This window comes from Macaca nemestrina, chromosome 7, assembly GCF_043159975.1.
Source record: "Macaca nemestrina isolate mMacNem1 chromosome 7, mMacNem.hap1, whole genome shotgun sequence".
Lineage (NCBI taxonomy): Eukaryota > Metazoa > Chordata > Mammalia > Primates > Cercopithecidae > Macaca > Macaca nemestrina.
In genome coordinates this window covers 1,159,164-1,177,976 of record NC_092131.1, presented here as the reverse complement: position 1 = coordinate 1,177,976, position 18,813 = coordinate 1,159,164, and the positions used below count along the sequence as shown (strand labels likewise).

At 40.0% G+C, this 18,813-nt stretch overlaps 1 long non-coding RNA gene and 1 pseudogene across 1 annotated transcript in view; one reads left to right on the top strand and one right to left on the bottom strand.

The window, feature by feature from the left end:
- Positions 1–1,167: 1,167 nt before the first annotated feature.
- The window catches only part of LOC139364047 (uncharacterized), a 33,147-nt gene continuing 15,501 nt past the window's right edge, over positions 1,168–18,813 (top strand). Inside the window, exons 1-2 of the long non-coding RNA XR_011625243.1 lie at positions 1,168–1,350; positions 11,125–11,200. This is a non-coding gene — a long non-coding RNA (uncharacterized lncRNA). The remainder of the gene's footprint in view (positions 1,351–11,124; positions 11,201–18,813) is intronic.
- Positions 11,622–12,273, bottom strand: LOC105489892 (immunoglobulin heavy variable 3-23-like; annotated as a pseudogene).

Sequence of the window (18,813 nt, the reverse complement as noted above, 5' to 3'; positions counted from 1 at the left end):
ATTACTAATATTTTGTATGATATTACAACTGAGAACAACTTTAAAAAAAAAGGATATTTGAGATCACATGAACTAAATTGAATGTATTTTCAATATTGGTCCAACTATTACACCTCTAATAATACCCTGGTTTTGAGTGGGGCCTTGAAAAAAATAATTTTTTTAAGGCAGGTGTTCTGCCTCCCTCAGCCTCCCAACGTGCTGGGATTACAGGCAGGAGCCACACAAATATTTATTAAGCACCTACTTTGTGCCACGCATTGTGCTAGACACCCTCACTGTGTGCTCTTCCCACACCACAATCATCTGCTCAGAAATTAAAACCGAAAAAGGAACATTGTCGCAACCACACAAACCAGGGGGCAGGGGGCAGGTTCGGGGATGGAGGCGATTCCCAGGCCAGAAAATGCAGCCACCAGAAACCTGTTTTCCATTTCTCGGTAAGTCTCCACTAAACAGTTGTTTTAAAGCCTCTCGATGTTGATGGAGAGGAATGTTGTTTTCTCTCTGCTCCCTCCGGGGTTGGCGCCTGGTGGGCGTTCAAATACTCTGAATGCTATTTGATAAAAGGACTCCGGTGGCTTGGTGAAAAGAATATCAGTATTTGGATTAGAAAAATTTTTTGTTCAGTTCATATGGTTGCAACAGCCTTTATGAAAGATATAAACATCCCTGACCTGACTGCGTAAATGTTGAAGGTAGACCTGGTTCTGGATTCCCGAGTCAGAATCTTCCAGTTGTCCACACCCTCACAAGGCCAGAGAAGTGAGAGGAGATTTCTATTCTGGAAAGGAGTGAGTGGACGGCACAACTGGCTTGGAGACACGACAAACTGCACCTGCATTTACAGAAGCAACGCACACAGGGAACGTCCTAGCGCCATCTGGTCTCCCACACACGTGTGGGACTCACGGGCAGGTACCCGGGCCTTGGCCATCCCTGGTTGTCAGTGCCCAGCTTAGGAGGCCTGGGCGGAAGTCACGCAAGTCGTGGATCTTCCGGTCCAGCACCTCCAGGAAGCTCTTCACCTCCACCTCCAGGTGGCGCTGTCGGGATTTACTCACCTCAGCATCTGTCTTTAGGGAACGCGCTTTGTCTTCCAGGTTTTGATCCTCTCTCTGCCGCCTCCATCTTCTCAGAGACACCGTCGCGCTCTGACCTGAGCTGAGGTGTGGGTTCACTTTGTTTCCGGAGATCTTCCAGCTCTGCCTCCTTTTCTCGGAGCTCGGCCTCCAGCTCCTCCATCCTCCTCCTCAGCTGCGTGTTCTTCTCCTTCTCTCTGTGGATGTCACGGCCTCTTCCTCTGCTCCGCGCTGGCCGCCGACTCCTGCAGCGCCTTATATTTACAAGGTAAGATGTAATGTTATGATTTGTGAATACAATATGGAATAACTTAGATTATTAAGAAATGATTAAGATAATTATCATTCGTCACCTCAAATTCTTATCATTTATTGTGACAACCACATTTGAAATGACCATTATTTAACAGTAGTTAAATGAACAAATATAAATCAATTGATGTAAACAATTAAAAATAAAATCAATGAAATATTCTAATATTTTACATTTAGCTCATCATTAAGTTTGATTCTTTAGGACATATTTTTAGAATTATTTTATTGTAATGTTTATTATTCCTACACATTATGCGTAGGTCTGTGCATTTATACATTTTTCTTTGTTTTTATTTATTTTTATTTTTTTGAAATGGAATCTTGCTCTGTCGCTCAGGCTGGAGTGCAGTGGTGCCATCTTAGGTCACTGCAATCTATGCATTCCGGGTTCAAGTGATTCTCCTGCTTCAGCCTACCAAGTAGCTGGGATTAAAGGCACGTGCCAACACGCCTGGCTAATTTTTGTATTTTAGTAGAGACAGAGTTTCACCGTGTTGCTCAGGTTGGTCTCGAATTCCTGGCCTCATGTGATCCGCCCACCTAGGCCTTCCAAGGTGCTGAAATTACATGCCTGAGCCACCGCGCCCGGCCTGTACATCTTTCTATGATTATACATTTATGTCCCTATGGCTTTATAGCTGCTGATGTCAGCACATGTTAATAAAACTCTGGAAGAATCGGTGCAAATAATTAGAAATGTTTATTTCATGAAGGTGTATACTTAAATATATATATTTTGTTTTAAAAATTACTAAAGTTTAAATACTAATGATAATAAATTCATAATAAATACAAGTAATAAAATGTCACAGCCTAGAATGCTCCAGAGTCCTGCAAACACAAACCTGACTTCTCCAGCTAATGAGAAAGGAAACCTCTCCCTGCACCTGCTCCTGGGACCTGTCCCGTCCTCAGTGGGTCCCAACTGCCCCCTGGGGGATCTGCACGCCCCTGCAGGGAGGTTTGTTTCTGGGCTCACACTGAGTTCCCCTCACTGTGTTTCTGGCACAGTAATACACAGCCGTGTCCTCGGTGTTTAGGCTGCTCATTTGCAGATAGGCGATGCTTTTGGAATCATCTCTTGAGATAGTGAATCTGCCTTTCACAGACGTGGCGTATTCTGCTGTTCCACCATTAGCTTTGTTTCTAATGAAACCTACCCACTCCGGCCCCTTCCCTGGAGCCTGGCGGACCCAGCTCATGAAGTGGACACTGAAGGTGAATCCACAGGAGAGTCTCAGGGACCCCCCAGGCTGGACCAAGCCTCCCCCAGACTCCACCAGCTGCACCTCACACTGGACACCTGCAAACACAGAGACACCACCCTGGTCAGAAACTGCCACACATATCCACTGTTTCTCTCACTCATGTCCACTCACACTCATTATCTCTAGTTCACCATGAATTACCTTTCAAAATAGCTACAAGGAAAACCCAGCTCAGCCCAAATTCCATGGTTGGTGGTCTGTGTTCAGTGCTGATCACCAAGTGGAAACTACTGGGAATCCCAGGCTGGGGCTCCTCTCCCAGAGCTGCAGAGTCAGGGCTAGGCTGGTTTTCATCAGCAGAGGGAGGACAGTATTTGCATGTCTCCTACTATATAGCAAGCACTGGGATGGGACGCCTGAGGAGAAGACGGTCCCCAGATGAGACGACTGTCCCTAGCAGGAGTTTGGTGACAATGATGGTATTTGGAAAATATGCTGTCTTATAAAATTATGCTGTGATAAACACTTTGAAATGATCACCCTATTTTATTTTTACATATTTGTGTAAATTATGTTTTATCAGAGCCAATGGTTTCTCCATGTAGAGATGCTCAGTATGTGTCTAAGAGCTGATATCTGGGATGGGTAAACTCTGGTATCTGGGCCTGTGCTTCTCATCACTGGCCCCAATTACTCCCTGAACCAACTCCAGGACAGAGGTGGATGTGCCTAGTGTGGTTTGTGGAACCCATTTCCTGTATTGAGAACATGTGTGATTTTACTGCATTCTAGCATTCACCTACAAATATGGTGAGAACCAGGGTTCAGGCAGATAAATTCTTAAGTATTTCTGAAATTTAATATACATTTTTTCTGTTATTCTGTCATTCCTTCTTTGTCTAAGTTTCCATGTGTTCCTTGTAATGAATTGTATAAGTTTTAGTTTGGAGAAAGTAAACTTTCACATATATAAAGTGTACAGTTGATAAACATGATGTAACCATCATCGTTATCAGGGTGGACAAGAAAATTCTCAACATTTCTTTTTGTTCTTCTATATTCTTTCTCCTTTTCCCTTTCTTTCTTCTACCCATTTCCCTGACAACTACTGATCTTTACATTGCTGCAGATTCAATTTAATTCATCAGAACTTAAAAAATGAAATATCATAGTATATGTTCTTATTTGTTTGGCTTATTTTAGTTAGCATAAATAATTAGATATTTTACCTTGTAGTTATGTATATCAGACATTTACTTATTATAAATGCTGGGTAGTATTCTAGCAAACATTTACCTTAATTTTTTTTTATTAAGCAGCTGAACAATATTTGCATTTTTTTTATCATTCTGGGTCTTAAAAAATCTAGTACTAAGCTTGGAAATGTATATAGAAAATGAATATATTTGTCTTATTTTTTAAACTGCATCAACAATAAGATAAACATGGAAGATGAAACTTTGCAAATTTTCTTTAATACTTTGGATAATTACAGTTTCAAAACAAACAATAAATCTCAAGTTTGGGGAGAAGTAAGTTCTCGTAGTGATTAACAAAGCCAGGGTTTGAAATTACCTGTGGCAGAGTCTGGAATATGAAATATAGGCTCTTCCAATAAAAAAAAAAAACAAATGTATATTGGATTGCTTGAAATTGAGTGTGGTAAGTGTTTTGTAGTGTGAAATTTTAAGGAACCACATATTAAAAGCTAACCTATCCTCTTGAAACCCTTTCCCCGAAGAAGGGGACAGTCATAAAAATCCTTTCTCAAAGTGTCTGTCTGGGAGAAAAGAAGAGCCCACACTTCTAAAATGTATTCAGATCCAATTCCTTTATTTCCACTACAGAACTAAGAATTTACTCTGCCAAGGCAAACCATTGAAACCAGAATCCTAGGGACACTGTTTCAATCCCTCAGAAGTTGAGATGGGAACAGAGGTCCCCACCAAAGGTCCATTGAGAAGCAGCTCCTCTCTCTATATTATGGAATCAGAGCCTTAGTCTGCAGGGTAGAGCAGAACTGGAAGGTAGTGGCGTCAATGGAGAACACTGGAGCTGTGGGAGGGAGCACCTGGGAAAAGCAGGAGGACACTACCCCAGGGGAAGGAGGAAGAACACACAGACCAGCATCTCATCTGGAGGAGGGTGAGAAACACTCGCAAGGTCACGCCCAGACTCAGGGTCACGATGCCTTCCTAGGAATACGGACCCAGGAATATGGACCCTTTAGCCTAATGCCCTTCACCAATTGAGAAATTGTCAGTAAATAAAACACTTGAATACACTTGTTTCTTAATGAATAACAAATAATAAAAGTGGGGGTTATGAAATAATTTATATCACTAATACAAATTTTCATTTAGGATATATTCCCCTACCTGATGTAAATCAGCTCAGAAGGCAGAAGTTATTGCACTTATTAGAGCTTGTAAATTAACTGAAGACCAGGATTAAATACAGATGTTCTACAGTAGCGCAGAATCTAAAATGTGCTGCAGGCAGAGGAAGTTTTTAAATCTTCTGGAAGCCCCATCAAAATAGACAACAAGAAAAGATACTTTTAAATGAATTCCTACATGTTAGAGACCTGACATATGAATTTGAAACCAAATGAAAATAAAGAGAAAAATGAAACACTAGTATGAAAACTGGAATAATGTTCAGGTGCATCATTACATCAAACACTCAATCTTAAGCTGGTGTGTAATATTATCTAAACATGGAAGGCATCATCGTTGTTCACATCATACAGAATCAATCCCAATCACAATATTCTGGATATGTTGATAAATTGGCATCTTTAAATAAAAAATTATAAACTTTAATAAAATATGGAAACTCTTTTGGCCAAGAGTTGTCCCACTAGCACTATGGCATCAGGGTCCCTCCCTCAGGACATATCAGTTACTGCCCTATGACTCGGGAGCTGGAAGGTTCAGACATTTAGAAATTTTGTCCTCATTGCTCACCTTTGTCCTATTGCATGCATGTGTTACACAATATTGAAAGTAATTTTTGTATTATACTCACTCCAATCACCAAAAGTTTAATGTTGCCTTTCAAGTCATCTTTTAACAGTATTTTGTGATCTTCAACCACCAAATTATGTCCATTGGAAGAAACCTCAGGAAAAAAATCTACTGTTGAAACATATTGGAATAAATATTTTCAGGCACTATTAACCAAAATACTGCAGAAAAAAATTCAGGGAGTATTCTTGGGTTGATATTTTGCAACTAAATAGTCAGTTCAGACCAGATGTGGTGGCTCATGCCTTTAATTCCACTACTTTGAGAAGCAAAACAGAAGAAGGGGACTTATATGAGACTAGGAGTTCGAGACCAGCCTGGGCAACATAGATCCCATTTCTATGGAAGAACTTTTTTAAAAAATCAGCTGGGTTTGGTGATGCACCCCTCTAGTCCTACATACTCAAGAGGCGGAAACAGAAGGATTGTTTCGGCCAGAAGTTCAAGGTAACAGTGAACTGCACTCCAACCTGTGTGAAAGAGTAAGACCCTATCTCTAATTGTAATAGTAATAAGCAAGAATTGTACACTACTGTAAGGCTACTCAAATAGAAGATACTAAACTGAGAATCCTCAGAAATTCTCTGGTGCTTCTGATGTTTTGGAGCCGGCGTCTCACCTAAGACATTCAGAATAGGCGGATGATCTTAGATAGTGAAAATTCTCCACAAAAGTCATTGGAACACAATGCTTGTCTAATCCCCTGTCCCGTACCTTTCACCTCTTTCTGCTCATTTTCCTCCTCCTTTTCGTTATTATTTGCTTATTCTTAAAATCAGTCTTCTCATTTTGTGTAGACCTGGTTGATGTCCACCAATATTGGACTGATCCTTTATTTTTATTTTTTATTTTTTTGAGACGGAGTCTTGATCTATCACCCAGGCTGGAGTGCAGTGGCGGGATCTCCACTCACTGCAAGCTCCGCATCCCGGGTTCACGCCGTTCTTCTGCCTCAGCCTCCCGTGTAGCTGGGACTACAGGCGCCCGCCATCATGCCCGGCTAATTTTTGTGTTTTTAGTAGAGACAGGGTTTCACTGTGTTAGCCAGGATGGTCTCCATCTCCTGACCTCGTGATCCACCCGTCTCGGCCTCCCAAAGTGCTGGGATTACAGGCGTGAGCCACCGCGCCCAGTCTGATCTTTTTTTATTCATGATTTTTATAGTTTCTACACAGAATAAGTCATCAGACTATAGTTCTGATGTCTGACTGCTGATAACGCTCATTCCTCCCTCATCTCTTTTCTTTCCCAAATGAGGTAAATCTAGTCAGGAATCACAGGAATTCCCTATTTGAAGCCATTTGGAGGTTCAAACCCCACAAACTCCCTTCTGTGAGTGAGACCCCTCACTCTGCCTCCACCACCAAGCCACTATAGGAACTCTGAGCCAGTCTCCTTTCTTGCTTGACCAAGCCATTTTGGAAATTCCTGAGAGACCAGCACTACTCTCGGCAGACACTCCAAGAGGTAATTAACCTTTCCATATTCACGTGGGGGAGTGTGCAGCACCCACAGATATGACATCCATCCTGCATTTTAGTTGTGACCTCTTGGCCTATTTATGGTGTCAACTAGAACTGATGCTGTGAGCCTGGTGCCACTGCTCCTCACCACAGGATACACCTGTTCCCTGACCCAACTCCAGAAGAGAGCTGGCATGCCTGGTTTGTTTACCCCCGTTATGCAATGAAATCATGACATTATTTTGTTGTATTCTAGTGTTTCCCTAGGAATATAAGTAGACTTAGGGTTTATTCATGTGCATATTCTGGAGTCTTTGATTTCTCATATATATTTAATAAAATCTTTAATTCTGTGTTGAGAAATTTAAAATTTATTCAGTTTGATGAGTGAGGTTCTTATGCCATTATTCTGTGATTTTCTTTTTCTATTTCTTCTATATTTCATTCATCTCTGTCTAACTCATTTTTACCATATTATATGTGTTTAAATTTGTAATAGTTTAATGAGGTGAAAATAGCAAATAGTGGCCCTCCCATAATGTGTACAATTTGAAAAATAGTGACATAACCATCACCTTTCTCAATATAGAAAAAACCCGACTACGCTCAACATTTCCTTTTGTTTTCCTATAATTCCTGCTTCCTAACCTCCCCTTTTCACACCATGTGCAGAGTCAACTACTGGTTTTATTTATGTAACATTAGATTAGCTTTCATTTCATAGAATTTATAAAAGTTGAATAGTATGTATGGACTTGTATGTGTTTGTCTTATTTTACTCATCATACGTACTTGTGAATTTACCCTTACTTTTGAGTGTAGTCAGCAGTACCTTATTGTAACAATAGGTGTTGTTTCCGGTGAATGAATTTACCACAATGTGTTTGTTAATTAAGCTGCTGATTGATATTTGGATTGCTTTCAGTATCTGGCTATTATTTTTTTAAAAAGTGCTATTATCTTAGAAAAGTACATAGCTGAGAAACACAACGTTCTTATTCTTACAACAATATGAACAGCAGGTAAGCTGGGAAAACTGCATTTTAATCAATGGTTTTCAGCACATCAGGCAATCAAAGTTGTAGAATTGTGTGTGTGTGTGTGAGAGAGATTGTGACTGAGAGAGTAGGAGAGAAGAAAGGAGAAAGAGGAGAAAGAGATTGTACATAACTGACCATAATTTATGAGGTGCTCAAATAAGTACAGGGACTCAGAGTCTTAAGGGAAAAGGTCCACGTAAGATGGAGAAGACGACTTGATGCACCTACCTATGGTTATATATTTATATAAATGCCACTTTCTAATAATATAAAGAATCACGTACATGAGAATAAACTGGGTGTCCAGTGGTGAAATACGATGGTGATGCCAAATCCCATCTACAGCACCTTTTCCCCCCAATTGCACCTGCCTTGATGTGTGTCCTGAGCGCCCCCTGGTGTCAGGAGCGTCTCCTGTTGCTCCTGAGCGCCCCTGCAGGGAGGTTTGCGTCTGAACTCACAATGATTTCTCCTCACTGTGTTTTATTTTATAAAAATTAATGGCTGTGTACTCGTTGTTCAGGTAGCTCAGCTGTAGGAAAAACTGTTTTTTTGCATGTGGATTTGGAGATGGTACCTGGACTCCTCTTGAGGAGTGGGTTAGGTTGTGCACTCCCTCATGAGCTGTGCACCTGATCAAGTCTGGTTTCTTCCCTGCGGGCTGATGGATCCAGATCCAGCAGGAAGCACTGGTTTGATGGAGAATGCAGAGATGGCACAGATGAGGGAGAGGGTCTGTGAGGGCTTCACAAGTCCAAGAGTGCACTGAGAAACACAGTTGTCGGCATGCACAGGTTCTGAACAGCACGTTGAAATTCACAAAATATGCACATTTTGATACATAAATAAAAACAGGACTGTATTGGCAATAACATATAGAAAGAGCTCAGAAATAAACTGATATATCGATGGCAAACTGATTTTCAGCATGACAACCGACAATATACAATGGATAAATCATAGTCTCTAAGAGAGTGTTAGAAAAACTGGATCTACACATGCAAAGAATTAAGAATTTTAGTTTAGAATAAACACAAAAATCAACTCTAAATGGAATAGATTGTTAAATGTATGGCTTGCAATTGTAAAATTTCCCCTACCCAGAAAATAATATTAAGAATGATTTCCTGTATTTCAAATTAAATTCACAGACAACAAAAGCAGAATTTAACAAGTGGAACTGTATCATAACAAAAAGATTCTGTAAAGCATGGAAAAAATTCCAACGGACAGAATGGGAGTATAATTGCAAGTCATGCATCTGAAAAAGTGTTAGTATCCACAATATACATGCAACTTCTACACCTCATTATCAAAATCATAATCGTCTGATTGTAAAATGGTCAGTTTTACACCTTAAAAAAATTAAGAACATAGATCTTGTGTTAAAGATTCTTCCCTCTGGGTAATGGAAAGTTTTATGGTACACTCGGTTAGGGTAGACTTTGTAGTTATTCAATCCAAAATTAATATATGTAGGGTTAGCAGGGCTTGGTGGTTCACATCTGTAATCCCAGCACTTTGAAAGGCTGTGTTGATCCCCTGAGGTCAGGAGTTTGAGACCAGCCTGACAAATATGGTGAAACTCCATCTCCACTAAAAATACAAAAATTAGCCAGACATGGTAGCCTGTGCCTGTAGTCCCAGCTACTCGGGAGGCTGAGGCAGGAGAATTGCTTGAACCCGGGAGGCGGAGGTTGCAATGAGCTGAGATCGTGCAATTGAACTCTAACCTGGGTGACAGAGTGAGACTCCATCTGAAATATATATATACACACACACACACACATATGTATATATATTTCTACATACGTGTGTGTGTGTGTGTGTGTATATATGGTTCTGACTCTGGAGCCTGAGGCAGGAGAATTGCTTGAACACCGGAGGTGGAGGTTGCAATGAGCTGAGATCGTGCAATTGAACTCTAACCTGGGCGACAGAGTGAGACTCCGTCTCAAATATAAACATATATATATATATATATATATATATATATATGGTTCTGAATTTACTTAATATATGTTATTAAAACTGCCATCAGTTGACTCTAGGTTAGGTAGATTGTCAATGATAAAATGAGTGGGCTAGATTCCATCAGAGCAGAACTGGATACAATTAAATGCCATGGTAATTCAGCAGCTTCACCTCTTTCTGGGACTTCCAACCTGCACTTCTTGATAGATGATCTTCTGGACATTGGATATTCCTAGACATCTCCAAAATCTGTCATCCTCTACGCCTCACAGAAATGTGGCATGTCCACCTGTAGCTTGTCGACCCTGAATAACAAAGAGATTGTAAAATGTAATAATATTTATTCTAGGATGTGTATTGCATTTGAAATATGTATGGGTGCATTCAGGTTGGTAAAGGAAGATAAAGAATGAAGGAAAAATAAGGAGAGTTACATCAGCTGTTTTGAGACAATTATCCTGGACTAGAAGGATTAGTAACAGAGGTAACATTGGTGTGAGGTTGAACAAGCAGTTGCTGGGCAGATATACTTGGAGACATAATTCTTTTAAGGTTGTGATGGCTTTTTTGCAAGGTTGTGGCGGTGCAGAGCCTATGATAGTTCTTGTTATCAGGAACATGTGTGTTAGAACCCTCCTTCATGGCCTTCCCCAGCTTCATTCATTAGGGTTTTAACACAAGTGGCTCCATCTTGATTCTAATAAATTTCCCAAGCTCTTTCTAACACTACTTCTGAAGCAGATGACTCTGACGGCTTGAACAGGGTTAATTCTACATCTACATCCCATTTGATAAAATAAGTTTATCCCCTTCACTATTAATGGCCAATTGCATTCCCACATGAGTCTATACACAACACAGTGGAGGGTCCTGAGAAAATGGGGAGGGAAGGAAGTCCCATCAGCCTCTCCCACGTGGCTGCAGGAGCCACAGGCGGAGCCCCACCTGAGCTCCAAGAAAATGCCTTGAACCCTGGAAGGTAGACCATGGAGATCATTCTGTTTCTTTTTCAGGAAGCAGGAAAAGCAAATAAAAAGGGAGAACAAACACTCCAAAAAGAACATGGATTGGGAGCAAAAGGAGCACCAGGTCAGTGCTGATACTGATTGGCTTTAGTGTCAGGAGAAGAATCAGACAAGAAACCTGTGAGCTTCTACATGACACTGATCCTGGCCCAGCCTCTCTATTGGCTGTGATCAGAATCCCAAAGACTGTTCTAGTCCTGGAATCTCCCTGAGGTTTCTGTCCTGGGTCTGACAGGAGAAGACTCACCAGGCACTGCTCACTTTCCTCAGGACTCTGATCTTGGTGGCCATGGTTGAGGCCTTTTCATCTCTGTAAACATCAATCTGCATTTGGTGCATGTGAGAATAGGTCCTCATATTAAAATGATATGTTAAAAAATATGTAGAGATGACATTAGGAAGCACAGAATTCTAAACTTAGAGAGGTTCACTGGAGAAACTGTGAGGAGAAGACGAGGTCCCACATCCTGACAGGAAATCAGCCTCTATAGCACCTGCCTCTGGGGTTGACTCTGATCAGTGCCTTCTGAGCACCCCCTGCAGCTGATTTCGCCTGAACGTTTCTGCAGGGAAGTTTGTGTCTGGGCTCACACTGACCTCCTCTCACTGTGTGTCTCGCACAGTAATAGACAGCCGTGTCCTCGGCTCTCAGGCTGTTCATTTGAAGATACAGTGTGTTCTTGGCGTTGTCTCTGGAGATGGTGAATCGGCCCTTGACAGGGTCTAGGTAGTATGTGTTACTACCACTAGGTTGACTAATACTTGAGACCCACTCCAGCCCCTTCCCTGTAGCCTGTCGGACCCAGGCCATCCAGTAGTCACTGAAGGTGAATCCAGAGGCTACACAGGAGAGTCTCAGAGACCCGCCAGGCTGTACCAAGCCTCCCCCAGACTCCACCAGCTGCACCTCACACTGGACACCTGCAAACAAGAAGAAACCCCGGTCAGAAACTTCTACATGAATCCACTGTTTATCTCACTTTTATCCACTCACACTCAATTTCAATAGTTCTCAATGAATTACCTTTTAAAATAGCAACAAGAAAAACCCAGCTCGGCCCAAACTCCATGGTGCGTCCTCTGTGCTCCGTCCTGATCACCAAATGAAAACACCTGAAAATCCCAGGTCTGGGCTCCTCTCCCAGAGCTGCAGGGTCAGGACTGGGCTGGTTTTCATCAGCAGAGGGAGGGCTCTATTTGCATGTCTCTTAGTATATAGCAAGCTCTGGGATGAGAGGCCTGAGGAGAGAGTGGGGCTCAGAGCATGAGGAGTGTCCTGGGGGAGATATTTGATATTGATAGCATTTTGGAAATTGTGGTTACTTATTGAAAGTTTGTTCTGTGATAAAATATTAAAACCTATAAAACTTACAATTTTGTAATTTCTATTTTAAAACAGTGGTATTGAGGTACAATCGATCTACATAAACTGTGTATATTTAAAGTTAGCACCAATCATCTTTTATTTTTACATATGTAGAGGAAACATGGTATGTGGTATCAATGCCATTTCCATGTTACAGATGAAAAATTACCAACAAAAGCACAGATGGGTGGTACAATGTCCCCAGACCTCACATTTGGTCAGAGTGAGCCTGAGTGTCTGGGCCTGTGCTTCTCACCACTGGACCTGACTGCTCCCTGAACCAAGCCCAGTACACAGGGGTCGCAGCTAGTGAGGTTTGCAGAACCTCTTCTCTGTAATGAGAACACAGTGTGATGTGTATGCACTGTTGTGATTACCTAATAATTGTAAAGAAAAGCACATTTCCTACAGTTTCATTTTCTTGGGTGTCACGCATTTTCTCATGTTAGCATCTATCTTTCCATCAATGTTTATTGAACAAATTATCCACTTATTTGCAATAGTCTTATTGAGGCATTATTGCTGTGTAATAAATATTGCTTAATTAATGTGTGCATTTTAATAAGCTCTGAAGCCGAGCATGGTCTTACATACCAGTAGTCCCAGCTACATACGGCAGCGGGAGGAGGATTGCTGGAGACCCAGGGTCTGAGGCTGCAGAGAGCTATGATCTCACCACTGAGCTCCAGCCTGGATGACAAAGCAAGATCATGTCTCCAAAGGAAAAAAATGCAATTTTACATGTTCTCACCTGTGCATCCAAAATAAGAAGATAACAATCAAGATAACGATGCATCATACTTAAAAGTTTCCCTGGGTTCCTCCAATTCCTGCCTCCCAGACATTTTTCTCTCACCGTACTGAGTCAATCCCTCACGTTTGTTACTTCCGATCTATTCTTCAAGATTTGGTTAAAGTAAAATCTTACCGTTTCTATTTCATTTGTGTGGCTTCTTGTTCAGCATAATTACTTGCGAGTCAGTAATTTGGTTGTGTGTGAAGAATGTGTTCATTGTAATGAGGAACAGTATTCCAGTTAATGAGTGCACCCCTGCTATTTATAAAGCTCCTTAATATTTTTGTTATTTCCAGTTTCTGAGTGTTACAAATAAAGCTTCTACTCAGCCTGGAGATGCAGGTATCCCAGAAAACATTGTATTATTTTTACAACAACTAACCTTACTGAGCTGGAAATTAGCACCTTTTCTTTAAAACATCAGATTATTGATGTTATAGGACAAACAAGGGACCTTACATCTTGTGAAACTCAGTGACTGCAGGAACAAACAGGAAGAGAATATGACCTTATCTGGGGCAGAGGCCAGCAAATGTCATGTAAGTAAATGCAGGATTAACTTAGACATATTCTTTAGATTGTTTAGAGTTGAGTATAGTAAAGAAGTTATTGTTTAAATTATCAGAGGACATACAACTGAGGATTCCTACTGCTATTGAAACCTTTTCTGCCAGGACTGAGGAGACATCACAAAAATCTCCAGCCTCTCCCTCCCAAGATGTTTCTGTGTGGGAAAGTGGAACAGCAGCTGTGGCTGAAATGCATCCAGACCCACCTCCCCTGCCACCACGACATTACCAAAGAATTAACATACTGGGGCAAAGCCACTAACACCTCTGTGTTACAGCCACTGGAGGAACTCATAGAAACTGGGACGGAAGGAAGAAAAGCTCCAAAGCTCTGTCCATTCTCTCAGGAATAACAGCCTCATCTCCCATCTCCTCTCTCTTCCCTCTGGAAAAACAGCCGCATCCTGCTGGGAAGGGCAGAAAAAAGGAAGCTGAAGACATCAGTGGGAAGACATAGTGGCTGCTGGAAGAAGATCTTGGAACAAACAAGGAGACCCTCTACCCATTAGTGGGAGGAAGATGCCTGGATCAGCATCACACCGGCAGGAGGGGCAGGGATACTTGGAAGGACACATCCTGAGTCAGGACTGTGATGTCTGCGTGGAGTGTGGCTCCCTCAGAAGGACAGAGAGTGTCCGTTCAGTGCAACCCCTCCCACCACATTGACAATTGTCAGGTCCTTGTGGCTCTGAGATGACCACGGGGACCTGAAAGACAGAGTCTTTCAGGATGGCACAAGATTAAGGCCCAAAGCCAAGCAGGAAACAAAATTAAGATTTCACTGAATGAATCTGAGTGTCTGGTGGCTGCAGAGGAAACCCACAGCAATTCTGGCACCCACTGCAGTAAGGACTTTCAGATGTAGTCCTGAGTAGTTTCATACAGTTTTCTACAATAAAGGCCCAGAGGAGATAGGGCATGATCATCTACAAAAAACTCATAAAACAAATTGTGATCATCTACAAAAATGCAAAAGTCATAAAGCAAATAATTAGCTGACGTAAGGAATCTGATAGAAGTATCTGTGGAACATAAATTTTGAAATAACTGCAGAAATACTTTGAAACATTTACACTTGATCCCATAGAAGGTCTCTGTGTAACTTCATAAGAAATTGCCAACATGTGCTTATTTTAATAACTAATGTTTACTAACATCATACTTGTGGATGTAACAAAGACCACAGAGTAGGTTCTGTTAGAACTCTTAATAAAAAGCCAAGTTTGCAAAATATTTAGAGAGATTTATTCTGAGCCAAATGTGAGGATCATGCCCTGTGACACAGCCCCAGAAGATCTTGAGAACATGTGCCCAAAATGACTTGATTGCAGGTTAAATTTAATAACATCAATTGATACACGTGAGATATATGTTAACTTGTTCCATAAAGACAAAACCGCTAGAAGTGAGGCAGTGTGGGGAGGAGATTACAGCTTACAGGTGAATTAAATGATTTTCTGATTGGCGATTGAAAGACTTAAATTTTTATCAAAAGACCTGAAACTAGTACAAAAAAAGTGTCTGGGTTAAGATAACAGGTTTTGGAGAACAAGATTCTTATTATGTAGATGAAGCCTCTTTTGTGACCACCCTTAGAGGCCATAGACAGCAAATATTTTCTATTAAGAGATTTAAAAGATGCTAGACTCTCAGCTAACCTCCTCAGTATAATACAGACACCTTGAAAGGGAAGCAGATTATCTACAGAATGTAAATTTCTCTTGCAAAAAACTAACTGTGCAGGGCGATTGTAAAATATTTCAAAGAAATATATTTTAGGGTGAATGACTGATTCCTTTCAAGGCCTGCTCTCTGTGATGTGATGTTATTCTTGAGTCAGGTTAGAATTTGGTATTTTACTGCTACACGGAATCTGTTTTCTGAGCCGTAAATCTGTTTTAATGAAAATGCTGGTTACTTCTGCTTAAATTCCAAAGGGAGGAATGTATAATGTGCATTTCTGATCTTCTATTTCTAACACGGCCTAAACTAGGTTTTCTAGTGTCCATGGAACTCCTTGTTGAAGAGGAATGTTCCATTCAGTCAGCTGGGTGCTTAGAATTCTACTTTTAATTCACAGGAGATATATGAGACTTCTCCTAATCAGGGGTATCAGAAAATATTTACTGAGATAATCACATTGAAGTTGAGACTTAAAAGATTGTCCCAGATTCCTCCCTACAAACCTTTTCTCCCAAGACTAGAAGAAAACTTACCAGCAACAACTGTTAACATATCTTCTATGTCTTACCAGCAACAACTGTTAACATATCTTCTATGTTCAAAATCACCACCCATTAGGAAAATAATTAAACTTGGGAGACTTATCTTTAGAAACAATTAGTCTAGTTGATTTCTAAAGTCCTTTACAAACCCACAGATTCTGATTAGTTTACAGATTATGCAGAACATCACATCTAATGGGAATCAGCAATTAGCTGGATTCCCGTGCACTGTTTTTAAAAAATGTTTAATTTATATAGATACAGAATGGTTCAAATGCATATTTAAGGAATATGCATGATATTTTGATAAAAGTATATTATTTGCAGTGATCAAATCCAGATACCTGATTATTTCTTTGTGTTAAGAACATTCTAAATCTTATCTTCTAGCTATTCTGAAATATACAATAAATTATTAACTGTAGTTGTATATGTGCCACTTCAGCATCCCCTTCCCTCCAACATGGAGTGAATGTTCTGTTTTTCAGCTTCCTCATCACAATTTGATACTGTCTATACTGTGTATTTTACCCATTGTAACAGGATAGTAGTATTTTTTTGAATATTAAACATACAAATACCTGAAAATCATGCAGATCACTTTTTATATTTATTTTTAGATGAGGCTTCTTTCTATTCAGGTCTTTGTCTATTTTAAAATTAAATTGTGTGTTTTTGTTATTGTTCAATTGTAAGATAATTTTTATTATTCGTGATAAAAGTCCTTTTCCAAATATTTGATTTGTGAGGAAATTCTCCAAATCTATGGCTTATCTTTTCACACTCATGTAAGGATTTATTTTCAAAGGCCTAAACTTGCTACATTAAGCCATAACCAGAGGATTATGAAACACATTTCATCCACAACTTACAATGATATCACTAAAGGCCTCTTTACAGCAGTTTCTTTCACCTGTTACATAAATTCTGCCTGTGAAAATAATGATATATACTAAAAGAAATGTATCATCATGTGATATGACAGAACAAGCATTAAAATGAGACTCAGCTATGCCATTTGAGTTGGAATTACCAAACGAAGAATTTAAAACCACTATGATTAATATGCTAAGAGCTGTAATGAATTAAGCAGACAGCATGCAGGAACAGCTGTGTCATGCAAGTAGAATGATGCAAATTCTAAAAAAGGAAAATAAAAGTAGATATCAAGAATTTTCTAACAGAATCAAGTAATTCTTTCAATGGACTTATATGTAGATGGGGCATAGCTGCGGACAAAAACCTGAACTTAAAACTATCTCAATAGAAATTTCCCAAACTGAAAAGCAAAAAGAAAAAATGTATTTTTAGAACAGTAAACACACAAATACAAATATACACACACGGAGACACACAGACACACAGATACACACACACACACAACTTACATATAAAACCAGAACAGCTTACCCAAGAACTGTGGGACAGTTGCAGAGGTATAACATGCACATAATGGGAAATAGAAAAAATAGAGAAAGGCTAAGAAGAAATATTTAAACAATGATGACTGACAAGTTTTCTAAATTAATGTTAATCACCAAACTACAGGCTCAGGAATATGATCATTTCATCTGCAAGGATAGTTTGACACTCTCTCTTCCTGATTTGATGCTTTTTATTTCTTTCTCTTGTCTGCATGCTCTGGCTAGGACTTCCATGACAATGATGAACAGGAGTGGTTAGAGTGGGTGTCCTTTTCTTGTTCCAGTTTTCAGGGGAAAATGCTTCCAGCTTTTGCCCAGTCAGTATAATGTTGGCTGTGAGTTTGTCATAGATGGCCCTTATTATTTTGAGGTGTGTTCCTTCATGCCTAGTTGATGGTTTTTAATATGAAAGAATGCTAAAGTTTATTCAAAACATTTTCTGTGTCTATGGTTAACATGGTTTTTGTTTTTCATTCTGTTTATGTGATGAATCACATTTACTGATTTGCATATATTGAACCAACCTTGCATCCCAGGAACAAAGTGTTGGTAGATTAGGCTTTTTGATGTGCTGCTGTGTTCAGTTCGTGAGTATTTCATTGAGCATTTTTGCATCAGATGTATTGGCCTAAAGTTTTCTTTTTAAATTAAGTCTCTGCTAGGTTTTGTTATCAGAATAATGCTGATCTCACAGAATAACTTAGGGAGGAGTCCTTTATCCTCATTTTTGGGAAAAGTTACACTAGGATTGGTAGCAACACTTCTTTGTACATCTGAAAAAATTCAGCTATGAATCTTTCTGGTCCCTGACTTTTTTGGGTTGGTACCACCTATCCATCTTGATTTCTGACCCCTGCCTGAGCCAGTAATAATCACCCTGATTTCAGACAAAGCTGAATCCAATCCAGTGGTTACTGTAGTTCTTAACAGCTTTAATGGCTCACTTAACTTCAGTGAACATTTCTTCACCCAAAATAGTTTCACTATCAATTTTATTTAAAGATTTCCCTTGGATTTTTTTTTTGCATGTCATTCAGTCATGCAACTTATTTAAATCCATGTTGGCTTCTCTACATGCATAATTATCATTCCAACTATTGTTAAATGGGCCAGCAACCCTCTACTCCTGCTTCTTCCCTCTGCATATCTGACTATCTGCAAGATTTCCCTAGACTCAGGTCTCTATTGTAGAGGGAAGCTTTGATAAATGTTAGATTTACTCAGTGCTGCAAATACAAAAAGCCAATGGGAGCTCCTCTTGCCATTGAATGCTAGGCCTGTAATGTATTCCATTCCC